At 36.4% G+C, this 14,211-nt stretch overlaps 1 protein-coding gene across 1 annotated transcript in view; it reads right to left on the bottom strand.

Moving 5' to 3' along the window:
- hhip (hedgehog interacting protein) overlaps positions 1–14,211 on the bottom strand; it is a 102,597-nt gene that overhangs the window by 83,177 nt on the left and 5,209 nt on the right. The window lies entirely within an intron of this gene.

Raw genomic sequence — 14,211 nt, 5'->3', positions numbered from 1 at the left:
TCATGGGAAAACTATCAGAAAGACTTAAGGACACGGCTATTGATATACTTTGGTGTATTGTGTAATATTTGATGTTACTAATGATTTAATGTGCATAGTCCGTAACTCTCCAGTCAACATTTTGAGTTCCACAACAAATCTGTTTTATTTTGTTCTGTATATATTAGGCATAAGGTGTACATTTAACTAGGGCTGTCAAACGATTAACATTTTTAATCGAGTTAATCACAGCTTAAAAATTAATTAATCGTAATTCAAACCATCTCTAAAATATGCTATATTTTTCTGTAAATTATTGTTGGAATGGAAAGACAAGACGGATATACCGTATACATTCAACAAACTGTACATAGGTACTGTATTTGTTTATTATAACAATAAATCCACAAGATGGCATTAAGATTATTAACAGTCTTTCTGTGAAAGGAATCCACGGATAGAAAGACTTGTAATTCTTAAAGGATAAATGTGAGTTTGTATATTGTGACTAAATATTGCCATCTAGTGTATTTGTTGAGCTTTCAGTAAATGATACAGTAGCAACTTAACTGTTCTGCCCAAATGCATGATGGGAAGTGGTGCAACCATGACTGTGTGTGGTGGCTGCAAATGCTATATCTTCTCTGTGTTGGGTACACTACAAAAAAGACTCCTGTCATTCTTCTCCACGTCGCTTCCCACAATAGTTATGGTTGCTGTGGAGAGATGACAAAGCTTTTGCCAATTAAAAGCACCAATGAACGCTTTTATCTACTCCACTCACTTGACAGTACTGCCTCTCATCTCTGTATAGAAGTAAAACGACGCCATTGTATGCTGTTTGCGGCAATGCGTGAATGAGTCGTACTGCGAATGCATTACGATAAATATTTTCACGTGATTCATTTTTAAAAATTAATTACCGCCTGATAATGTGATAAATTTGACAGCCCTACATTTAACAAAACAAAATAAATGCATTCATTTGGGATTAAATGCATAACTGATGCTACAACAATCTAACGATATACTGGCAAGTGGGGTGGCCAGTGGGGTGGCCAACCAATTTATAGGGGTGGCCGTGGCCACCCCTGGCCACCCCCTGGTGGCGCCACTGATTTTGGGGCATTTCTGGGTAACTTCTAGAGCTGGGAATCTTTGGGCACCTAACGATTCGATTACGAGAGGCTCCGATTCGATTATAAAACGATTATTGATGCGCCCCCCCCTTTTTTTTTTTTGTACATTAGTTCCAAAATTGTTCAAAAATCCTCTCAGGCTAAACCAAACTACTATTTCAGTATCAAGCTAACATATGAATGTGAATCAACTGTTACAGTTGCTAAAATTGCTCCCGTTATTCCTTAATTTCCCTTCTGTCTACTTTTGTCAAAGTTTTAAAACTATTTAATCATTTATAGATAGATTCAAGACAAGATTCTGCCGATTTAGGAGTATTTTAGATAAAAAGTTAATTAGGTTCGCTACAACAGAGCCTTCTAGAGAAGTCACTGCTTTAGTACTGCTTTTAGATGGCGGCTGTTTACTAATGACGGAAAGTCTGTCATTTGGCATCTCTGTTCAATAATACATGTTCTAACACCGATGTCGTCTGTCATTTTGCATGTCAGCCGTAATCAGGTATGATTGATGATTTTTTTTATCTAGCGGCATGAGTTGAACATATTTACTCTCGGTCCGTTCCTCATAGCGTCCCAAAGACCGCGCTGACTGTGTTTTACTTCCATTTTACCTGGTATAATTCAATAATCGGAATTTGGATATTTGTGAATCGTTCTCGAATCTTCCATGGCCGAATCACGAATAATCTAAGAATGGGAAATTTCGTACGCCTCTATTAACTATGGTGAATTATTTAATGCGTGGTTAAATTAACCGTGTAAATTAATATGTGAGTCAACCTGCCCATCCGCGAATTAATCTTTTTTAATGATTAAAAAAAAAAATGTAAATATCCTCTTATTAATTTGTTAACTTTATAATTTCTTTTTCTTTTCTTAAGTTATTATTCACTGTACTACTCGATGAAACCAAATTGAGTATTTTGTCACAAATTGAAATATTACTTTGGAAAACCTTGATATTGTTACATTATTCCATAACATTCAAATTCAGCGCATAATTTTTTATTCTAATGAACATTCCTAACTCCTATATTGTGCCCAGACTAATATAACAGTACATAACACGTCAACCAATTAGTCGACTCGCTGCAAAAATAACAGTTGTCGTGGCTGTCACTCAAACTGACCCGATTCCACTGACATCTACTTCCATTTTCAAACTAAACACCTCACCAAAAATACACATCTGGTGCTTTTTGCTAAATAAATAACCAAATGCCTCACCACAAATACACACCTTGTATGACTACTGAGCAAAATGAGTGGTTTGGCATAACTTTCAAGACCACACCATCAATCAAAAGAGGCAAGCAGTGCATAAAATGGCTAGTTGGACTTGTGTTTTGACCACGCCATCCATATAAACTGTACAAACTAGTACAAGTGGGGCGCAAATCTGCCAAAATAGATGGACAGTCAAGGTACAATGCCGTTGTTCAATACTAGTTTAGTGTAAGGGTGTGAGAATGTACTGAAAAGGTGATATATCGCATATATTACCCCATAAGGTTATCGATATGCTCCCACCAAAAAAATCGATATATCGTTTTAAAAAGGTGTCACTATTTAAAGTTTGTTGAGTCTTCTGGGTTTTGTGGGCATACACACATCACTTCCTACAGTGCCTTGCAAAAGTATTCGGCCCCCTTGAACCTTGTAACCTTTCGCCACATTTCAGGCTTCAAACATAAAGATATAAAATTTTAATTTTTTGTCAAGAATCAACAACAAGTGGGACACAATCGTGAAGTGGAACAACATTTATTGGATAATTTAAACTTTTTTAACAAATAAAAAACTGAAAAGTGGGGCGTGCAATATTATTCGGCCCCCTTGCGTTAATACTTTGTAGCGCCACCTTTTGCTCCAATTACAGCTGCAAGTCGCTTGGGGTATGTTTCTATCAGTTTTGCACATCGAGAGACTGACATTCTTGCCGATTCTTCCTTGCAAAACAGCTCGAGCTCAGTGAGGTTGGATGGAGAGTGTTTGTGAACAGCAGTCTTCAGCTCTTTCCACAGATTCTCGATTGGATTCAGGTCTGGACTTTGACTTGGCCATTCTAACACCTGGATACGTTTATTTTTGAACCATTCCATTGTAGATTTGGCTTTATGTTTTGGATCATTGTCCTGTTGGAAGATAAATCTCCGTCCCAGTCTCAGGTCTTGTGCAGATACCAACAGGTTTTCTTCCAGAATGTTCCTGTATTTGGCTGCATCCATCTTCCCGTCAATTTTAACCATCTTCCCTGTCCCTGCTGAAGAAAAGCAGGCCCAAACCATGATGCTGCCACCACCATGTTTGACAGTGGGGATGGTGTGTTCAGGGTGATGAGCTGTGTTGCTTTTACGCCAAACATATCGCTTTGCATTGTGGCCAAAAAGTTCAATTTTGGTTTCATCTGACCAGAGTACCTTCTTCCACATGTTTGGTGTGTCTCCCAGGTGGCTTGTGGCAAACTTTAAACGAGACTTTTTATGGATATCTTTGAGAAATGGCTTTTTTCTTGCCACTCTTCCATAAAGGCCAGATTTGTGCAGTGTACGACTGATTGTTGTCCTATGGACAGACTCTCCCACCTCAGCTGTAGATCTCTGCAGTTCATCCAGAGTGATCATGGGCCAAGAGTGATGGCTTGCACAGTGCTCCTTGAGATGTTTAAAGCTTGGGAAATCTTTTTGTATCCAAATCCGGCTTTAAACTTCTCCACAACAGTATCTCGGACCTGCCTGGTGTGTTCCTTGGTTTTCATAATGCTCTCTGCACTTTAAACAGAACCCTGAGACTATCACAGAGCAGGTGCATTTACACTGACAGTCATTGACGTCCAATTGTCCAAACGGATTGGGCGTGTACTCGTGATAAACTCATTCCAATTCACTTCAGACTGAGGAAAATGCTTTGTTTTTCTGTTTATTAGTTTCGAATGGTTTCCTGACCTATGTATCGATAATTGTTGTATCGCTATCGATGCTGTGCTTATCGAATTCCTAAATGATATTCGTCAATAGCAATGCAGGCAAATCATTTGTTCTGCTACTATTGGATCTTAGCGCAGTGCTTCTCAATTATTTTCTGTTACGCAAGACGTAAACGTTCCAGGCCCCCCCCCCAACTCTCTGCCACCACTGTAAATATACTGTAGTATCATTTGTATATAAATTCTTATTATTATAAGTACAACTCTGCATAACATACATTGTGTTCTTTTTAATATATAAAAAAAAGTAATGTAGATCAATTTACAATAAAGCTAAAAAAAAAAAAAAAAAAAAACATCCATTCTGTAAAAATACACCCAAGATACATTTTTTGACCGTTTGATGCTGAAAATTAAAATTTAATAAAATCAATAAATAATAATAAATTCAAAATTGATTAGCAAAATTAACTCATTGGGACAATATGTCGAACAATTAGACCGAAAATACAAAAATTAATACAACAAGGAGGACAGTGTCGTTGGACAGAGGGACAGTTTTTATTTTATTTATTATTATTTTGCACTGAGCAGCTTGGTATGCCACCTTATATGATGCCGACAGTGCTCGGTGGTTTACTGATGTAACACTAACAAAGCAGGAGGATTGTTGGCAATATTTGGCAATCGCTGAAAAAAAATAATTCCTGCTGTCCGCTGCGAAAGTAAACACTCTGGTCTTTCCTCGTCTCCCACTGTACTAAAAGTCAAGGCCAAAAGCCAAATGCTACATAAGCTTCGTCATATTTCCTTGTCTAAGCTTTTCATATCTCCAGAGCTCTTTGCTGTGTGCTCTTGTTTTGTTAAAAAATACTGCGTACACGCTGAAAATGAGAGTGGCACTGCCACCCACGGAGTGGATGTGCAATTACACTTAATTCTAGTATGAAAAAAATGTATGTTCCCCAAGGTCACATGCACCAGCCCCAGCATTGCTCTGCGCCCCCCTGGAGGGGCCCGCCCCACTATTTGAGAAGTACTGTCTTACCGCAACATTCGACACGGTTACCCACAACATAATACTCAGCAGATTGGATAAGTGGGTAGGGCTTACTGACACTGTTCTTCAGTGGTCCACATCTTATTTACATGATAGGGATTTCTTTGTGTCAATCGGAAACCATCAGTCAGAACGAACCAAATTCACGTGTGGAGTCCCTCAAGGGTCAATTCTTGGATCACTCTTATTAAACATCTATATGCTTCCCCTAGCTCAGATTATGGATTTATGACATCTCCTACCACACCTATGCAGATGACATACAACTCTACATTTCTGTGTCCCCACATGATTATAGTCCCTTTGTCTCCCAATCAATGAATGGATGTGCCAGAATTTTTTCAGTTAAATGTGGAGAAGACAGAACTGACTGTTTTTGGGCCAAAAAAAAGGAAAGGTCAAAGATAAGCAGGCACTTTAGCACAATGTCACATAAAGCTACAAATCAAGTCAGAAATCTTAGCGTAATTATTGTTTCAGACCTAAAATTTGATAGCCATCTAAAGTCCGTCACTAAATCTGCTTATTACCACCTAAAGAATATAGCAGGAATTAAGGGGGTTCTGACTCAAAAAGACATGGAAAAACTTATGCATGCATTCATTTTCAGTAGATTGGACTAGTGCAATGGTATATTTACAGATCTTAAAAAAAACAGGCATGAAAATGGGTCAGGGGTTAAAAAGGTGAGAAGGGTGTGGAGGAAAAATATTCCGGCGTTCTGCCAAAATGTCCTCCGTCGGCGAAATGTCCTACATGAGGCGAATTTGAGCATTTTAATTTTTCACATAAGGCTTAATATTTAAATTAGCGGGGGTTTAATTAGTTGAAGGAGTTGATTTCAACCACCTAGCTTAGCCACTCCGAAGCCCTGAAACTATCAAATAACTGGCAAACTGCACAGAATTTGTTCAAATCAACTCCAACTACTGATTAAACCCTGGCTAACTCAAAGATGAAGCCTAATGTAAAAAAATCTGAACTTCCCCTTTAAAGACCATTGAATATGACCATTAAAATGTTGTCTATAAAAGTTTTAGAGCAATAAAACAAACAACAAAAATGAATGAAATGAACAACAATCCTTCAAAGTAGGGCTGCAGCTATCGATTATTTTAGTAGTCGATTAATCGAGGAACTAGTTAGTTCGAATAATCGGAAAAGGAACATGAAAAATTTAAATATCTGAGCTGAGCCTCAAACGGTATTAAAAATAAATGAATGAGGATCTATGTACAACAAAAGAACAATTGGCTAACTTACATGGCAAAAATCCGCTAGCTTAAATGGTATAGAATGCTAACCTTTTTTTTCCAATGCTCTTAAAAAATGGTTCAGACTCATATTCCCACAAAAAAAAAAAAGGCTAAATATACATATAAACTACATTACGAATGCATTAAAACACATTAGCCCAAAGAAAAACTTAGCTTACGTTGGTCTTAACAGGGAGCAGTTGGATTCAGCCATGTGAAATGAGGCAGACCAGAGGGCAATGTATCCACCCTAATCAATAAACTAAATGTAAACTTTCAAAATAAAACATTACAACGCCACTTAAACGAATACTCGAGGCAACAAAATTTAATTTGAATATTTTTTTCTAATCGAATACTCGAGTTAATCGATTAATTGTTGCAGCACTACTTCAAAGTATTTCATAATGGGTCCAAATTATTTTAACAACTATATATTCAACCTTTGATCTCATTACACCAACATTTCATTGTCACAAACGCAAACGATTACATTCAACTATTGGCGGAGGTTAAAAACACAAAGGGTTTCTTGTGCCACGATGTTGGACGGTGTACATTTGGAGCCGATCCCGGTAACATATGGCTGAGAGCACACGAATGCTACTCACCGCGGAAGCTTTGCCAGCTCACGCCAATCGGAGTCACTAGGCAATTTAGAGCAGGAGGGCAGGCATGCCCGCCGCGCTGCGGGGTGTACACAGGAACACGTGCGTGGCTTTATATTTCCTTTTTAGGCAAGAAAAAAATTGTTTTTTGAATGTAGTTTGAGTAAATCTCTACTATTAACTAGGGCTGTCAAACGATTAAAATTTTTTATCGAGTTAATTACGGCTTAAAAATTAATCATAATTAATCGCAATTCAAACCATATATAAAATATGCCATATTTTTCTATAAAATTATTGTTGGAATGGAAAGATAAGACACAAGACGGATATATACATTCAACATATGGTACATAAGTACTGCATTAGTTTATTATAACAAATCAACAAGATGGCATTAACATTATTAACATTCTCTTAAAGCGATCCATGGATAGAAAGACTTGTATTTCTTAAAAGACAAATGTTAGTACAAGTTATAGAAATTTTATATTCAAACTAGGGCTGTCAAATAATTAAAATTTTTAATCGAGTTAATTACAGCTTAAAAATTAATTAATCGGAATTAATCGCAATTCAAACCATCTATAAAATATGCCATATTTTTCAAAAAATTATTGTTGGAATGGAAATATAAGACACAAGACTGATATATACATTCAACATATGGTACATAAGTACTGCATTAGTTTATTATAACAATAAGTCAACAAGATGGCAGTAACATTATTAACATTCTCTTAAAGCGATCCATGGATAGAAAGACTTGTATTTCTTAAAAAGATAAATGTTAGTACAAGTTATAGAAATTTATATTAAAACTAGGGCTGTCAAACGATTAAAATTTTTAATCGAGTTAATTACAGCTTAAAAATTAATGAATCGTAATTAATCGCAATTAATCACAATTCAAACCATCTATAAAATATGCCATATTTTTCTGTAAATTATATATATATTCTGTAAAATAAATTGTTGGAATGGAAAGATAAGACACAAGATGGATGTATACATTTAACATACGGTACATAAGGAATGCATTTGTAACAATAAATCAACAAGATGGCATTAACATTATTAACATTCTGTTAAAGCGATCCATGGATAGGAAGACTTGTAGTTCTTAAAAGATAAATGTTAGTTCCAATTATAGAAATTTTATATCAAAACCCCTCTACGTTTTAATAAAATTTGTAAAATTTTCAATCAAAAAATAAACTAGTAGCCCGCCATTGTTGATTTCAATAATAACTTACACAATGCTCATGGGTGCTGAAGCCTATAAAATCAGTCGCAGCCAAGCGCCAGCAGAGGGCGGCAAAACTCCATATAACACAATTAACAAGTGGATATTTCACTCTACTGACATTTAAATCTGTCTGAGCGGGACACGTGCGTTAATTGCATCAAATATTTTAACGTGATTAATTTAGAAAATTAATTACTGCCCGTTAACGCGATAATTTTGACAGCCCTTATTAAAACCCCTCTTAATGTTTTCGTTTTATTAAAATTTGTAAAAATTTTCAATCAAAAAAAAAAAAACTAATAGCTCGCCATTGTTGATGTCAATAATTACACAATGCTCATGGTGCTGAAACCCATAAAATCAGTCCCACCCAAGCGCCAGCAGAGGGCAACAAACACCAAAAAACAAGTAACAAGCGGACATTACACTCTGCTGTCATTTTAATCTGTTTGAGTGGGGCATGTGCGTTAATTGCGTCAAATATTTTAACGTGATTAATTGAAAAAATTAATCACCGCCCGTTAACGCGTTAATTTTGACAGCCCTCGTCCATTTGTTACTTGTGTTTTTTTGTGTTTTGTTGCCCTCTGCTGGCGCTTGGGTGCGACTGATTTTATGTGTTTCAGCACCATCCATGAGCATTTTGTAATTATTGACATCCACAATGGCGAGCTACTAGTTTATTTTTTGTTTGAAAATTTTACAAATTTTATTTGAACGAAAACATTAAGAGGGGTTTTAATATAAAGTTTCTATAACTTGTACTAACATTTATCTTTTAAGAACTACAAATCTTTCTATCCATGGATCGCTTTAACAGAATGTTAATAATGTTAATGCCATCTTGTTGATTTATTGTTATAATAAACAAATACAGTACTTATGCACAGTATGTTGAATGTATATAACCGTCTTGTGTTTTATCTTTCCATTCCAACAATAATTTACAGAAAAATATGGCATATTTTATAGATGGTTTGAATTGCGATTAATTACGATTAATTTTTTAGCTGTGATTAACTCGATTAAAATTTTAATCGTTTGACAGCCCTAATAAAAATTTTGTGTTCAAAGTCTTTTTTCAAACATCAGTCTTGAAAAAGAGGGGATCGTCTTATAATCAGGGCCGTCTTATATTCAGTCCAATACGATATTTACATTTCAAAGACCAGAAGCCATTCATTTACGTATGTGATTGAACTTTAGTTTACATATTTAAAGGTTCAGATATTAAGATTTGAATGAGACAAAATAACATGCTGTTTCTCTCAAATATATTGTTATAATATTTTTTTTTTCAGATGTACTGTAATTATTTTCTGTATAAAAATTAGGGCTGTCAAAATTATCGCGTTACAGGCGGTAATTAATTTTTTAAATTAATCACGTTAAAATATTCGAGGCAATTAACGCACATGCCCCGCTCAAACAGATTAAAATGGCAGTGTAATGTCCATTTGTTACCTTTGTTTTTTTGTGTTTTGTCGCCCTCTGCTGGCACTTTGGTGCGACTGATTTTATGTGTTTCAGCACCGTCCATGAGCATTGTGTAATTATTGACATCAACAATGACGAGCTACTAGTTTATTTTTTTTGTTTGAAAATTTTACAAATTTTAATAAAACGAAAACATTAAAAGGGGTTTTAATATAAAATTTCTATAACTTGTACTAACATTTATCTTTTAAGAACTACAAGTCTTTCTATCCATGGATCGCTTTAACAGAATGTTAATAATGTTATTGCCATCTTGTTGATTTATTGTTATAATAAACATATAGTCCTTATGTACCGTATGTTGAATGTATATATCAGTCTTGTGTTTTTCCATTCCAACAATAATTTACAGAAAAATATGGCATATTTTATAGATGGTTTGAATTGCGATTAATTACGATTAATTCATTTTTAAGCTGTGATTAACTCGATTAAAAATTTTAATCGTTTTGACAGCCCTAATAAAAATTAATTTGGTGTTCAAAAAAGTCTTTTTTCAAACTTGAGGGGGTTGTCTTATAATCAGGGCCGTCTTATTTTCGGGCCAATACGGTATTAACTGCTAGCATGGCATCATACTACTGTCAGAGACACAATGAACCACCATTAAGCTTGGCTGCAAAGCTTCATTGCTTCAAGAAGCTTCATTTGGCCATCACTGTTCTCTTAGGGGAGACAGTCGACCTCTGCTGCCACCTGCTTTCAACACTGTTGTCGTCCAACATGCTTCCTAACATGCACTGCAGTGCTACAGATGTCAAAAACAATCCAAATTCATGTTCAGCGCTAATTATTTATTCAGTTACTGTTCCAGCTGGGTATCGTGAGGTACCCATGAGGTTCCCACCCCTACTTTTTAGCAGTAAGGTTGTCCATCATTCATTTTTTTCTTCCCAAAATATACTTGCTTTTCCAGCAGCCTTAGGACCTAGTGGCCAGTCGCCAGCCATCCGAAAAGAACACTTGTCATTCAGTGGCAGCGGCAACACTAAGCTCCAACAAAACACTTGTTCCTCAGGGGACGAGGTGTATGTTGGTCGGCCAAAGAGGAGGGGGACACTCCCAAAGGCATTAACACTTGGACAGGGTTGATGACTGGAAGGCGAGGGGTGGGGGTGATGTTCTCCAGCTTCTCCCATTAGCGAAACCAACAAACACAATGGCCTTGTTATTCTTAGGCTATAATCAGAATGGGCTCCGTGTGTGGGCAGTGTAGCTGGGAGGAGAAGTCGACTCATTCAACCCCTTTAGACGTCCTCCTCTCTCCTCTCTTATTTGCATGACTTGAGGAAATTAAATGATGCAATAATATGGCTTTTTTCCTACTTTTTTTTTTTTTTACCCCTACTACCACCCAGCAGCCCCTGAATGAGTCCAGAAGTGGTTTTACATGAAAATAGTAGTCAGGAAAAGGAGGGTAAGGGGGCATTCAAGAATGATATATTTCACAAACTGTTACTTTAATGCGGTAAATATGTTCAAAAACCTATTAGTGGTGTGTAACAGACCGTATTTTTCGGACTATAAGTCGCACCCGAGTATAAGTCCCATCAGTCCAAAAATGCGCAATGAAGAGAAAAAAATTAGGGCTGTCAAAATTATCGCGGTAACGCGCGGTAATTAATTTTTTTAATTAATCACGTTAAAATATTTGACGCAATTAACGCACATGTCCCGCTCAGAAAGTATTCTGCCTTTTGGTAAGTCTTACAGCAAGGCTTTTTGTGCTGTCCAAAAGCGAACTCTTGTGGTCGCTTTGCAACATGGTTTATTGTTTTCTTGCCAGTTCATTATGGCTGCACGATGTCTCGGGCTGATAATGTTGTGCTTATATGATCCTTGGACAAGATTTGTCCGTAAGTATGGTTGTTGTAAAGAATGTACATATTATGTTAGTAAGCGAAATGTTCTATTTTTTGTATGAGACGCTTTTTGTTTATGTTTAGTGAACCTGTATAGCGTGCTAAGCTAACGTTGTTGCTAATGCAATGCTTGTGTACTTTTTTTTTTTTGTAGTTTTATGACGGTCTAAAGAGGACAATGGTTTGAGGCTATTTTATTAATAAATCAGATGAAAAAGGAAGAAGTCTGATTATTAAGGCGTCGTTCACTAGCTGTCTAGCTTTGGAAAAAGTAGACGCTTCGGAGTGAGGACAGCATAGACAGATTTAAATGACAGTAGAGTGAAATGCCCACTACAGTCTTATATACCGTATGTTGGATGTACAGTGGGGAGAACAAGTATTGGATACACTGCCAATAGGAAAACCCATTGGCAGTGTATCCAATACTTGTTCTCCCCACTGTATATATCCATTTTGTGTCTTATCTTTCCATTCCAACAATTTATTTTACAGAATATATATATAATTTACAGAAAAATATGGCATATTTTATAGATGGTTTGAACTGTGATTAATTGCGATTAATTACGATTAATTAATTTTTAAGCTGTAATTAACTCGATTAAAAATTTTAATCGTTTGACAGCCCTAAAAAAAATATATAAATCGCACTGGAGTATAAGCCGCATTTTTGGGGGAAAATTTACTTGATAAAATCCAACACATAGAACAGATATGTCATCTTGAAAGGCAATTTAAAGGATATTAAAACACTAAGGGGCTGTGAGATATCAATAGAACCGTTATGTGGCAAGATAACAAATATCAATAAAGTTAACAAAAAAAATAAATCGCATTCATGAGCAATTATCGAAAATAGATCGAAAATTACAAACATTTCCGAAAGTATTCCGGAAACAGCCGAATGGGGCGGAGACGTCATAACAAGGAAACGAAAGGTCGAGGCAGGTGCAATCGTTGTTTATCGACGAGAGAGTTGCGTTCGTGTTTTATCAAAAAAATCGCAAAAATGGTTCAAACCTGTCATGCTATGTGGTCTACAAATAACCATTTGTCGCAATGTAGTACCCATGAGTTCCCGAACGCGAGAAAAAGAGCTGGACTATGCAGACAATGAGTAAAGTTCGTCCGTACTAAGAGGGCTAATTTTTTGCAGACCCAGCCTTCACATCACACAAAACCCAGACGGTTTTGTGTGATGCGCATTTTACACCTGAAAGCTATTCGAACTATGGACAAATGAAATCAGGTTTTGCTAAGAAATTGCTGATGAAAGCAGCCACCATACAAGCGCAGCCACCTAAATGTCCTGCGATATCAAGAAAGAGGACGACTGGCTCTGATGAGACCACCCCAGGCTAACCAAAGGAGCGGAGCAGCCAAGCTCGAAGTGGCCAGAGTGAGTACTCTTTTATAATAAAAAACATATCATGCATTGGATATAGGACTGGACACATGTATAAATTATCGCTCCTAAAATATATAGAACAAATCCTCTAATCCCATTCATATTTGTGTCTGTTGGCAGAGAGAAAAACTATGATAGCACAATGAATGATAATTATTCTATATATTACATTATTTTGCGGTCATGGTGTATCAGCTTCACAAAAAGAAATGCAAAACAAACCATTCGGTGTTTCCCACACGATGTTGCCGGTGTTTCATCAGTGTGATTGCTCCTCTCAATGATTCTTTCAATGGGCTGCATTGGCTTTCGTTTGGGCTCAAATTGATAACCCAAAACACCAAAGAAAGGTTCATAACTCTCCTCGTCACCATTAGAAGAATGTTCGTTACGTCGGATTCGTCGCTGCAACTAGAAACAAAATTTCCGCTATCATTGCCGCCATTCAGTACTAAGCACTGAGCCAGTTGTTTCCTTGTAGTGACGTCACGCACACGATATGCTAGATTTCCGGGATCTCGTGGGCGGGTCCTTTTAGCTTGACAATCGATCCAAATTTCTATCGTTTTCTTGGTGTCGCGATGTGTGTGAGTACACGAAGTGGCATGATATGAATCCAAAAGGTATGCGTTTATGGATAAATGATGGAATATTAGCATTTCCCCAGGTGTTGTCATACCCTTTAAAATTAAAATACAATAGAGAACAACATGCTGAATAAGTGTACAGTATAATAATGTTACATGATGAATGAACAACGAAATGCAAACGTGGCCAGTATGTTGTCGTAACACGGCTATTAAGAGTAATTCAGATAGCTATAGCATAAGGCGGAAAACAAAGACAAGACTGAAAAAGCAGTTTCTGCTCTTGTTATAAAATAAATTGCTGTATTTTAAGCCAAAAGAACTGTTGTGTTTGATAGAACAATATGTCTATATGCTGCCATAGCAGATTCATGGCGCATTAAGCCTCCGAACTATTTTTAATTTGTCCCTTTTACCCTGGAAACCCCCGTTTACAGACGTCGCGCAACCGCTTTTGTTTTAACTCAGCTATAAAAAGAAGGTAAGTAATTATATTTTTTATTCAAAATGTCTGTCATTTTTAGCTTGGAATCATTATTTAATGTCCAATATTTCGTTTAAATTTTTCACTCGCATATTTTAAACTTTTAAACAAATTACGTCAGAATGAAAAAATCTCTGTAAAAAAGTCACG

Source organism: Corythoichthys intestinalis, chromosome 8 (genome assembly GCF_030265065.1).
Source record: "Corythoichthys intestinalis isolate RoL2023-P3 chromosome 8, ASM3026506v1, whole genome shotgun sequence".
In the NCBI taxonomy this organism is placed as follows: domain Eukaryota; kingdom Metazoa; phylum Chordata; class Actinopteri; order Syngnathiformes; family Syngnathidae; genus Corythoichthys; species Corythoichthys intestinalis.
The sequence above is the reverse complement of the archived record's forward strand: the minus strand, read 5'-3'. Positions and strand labels throughout refer to the sequence as shown.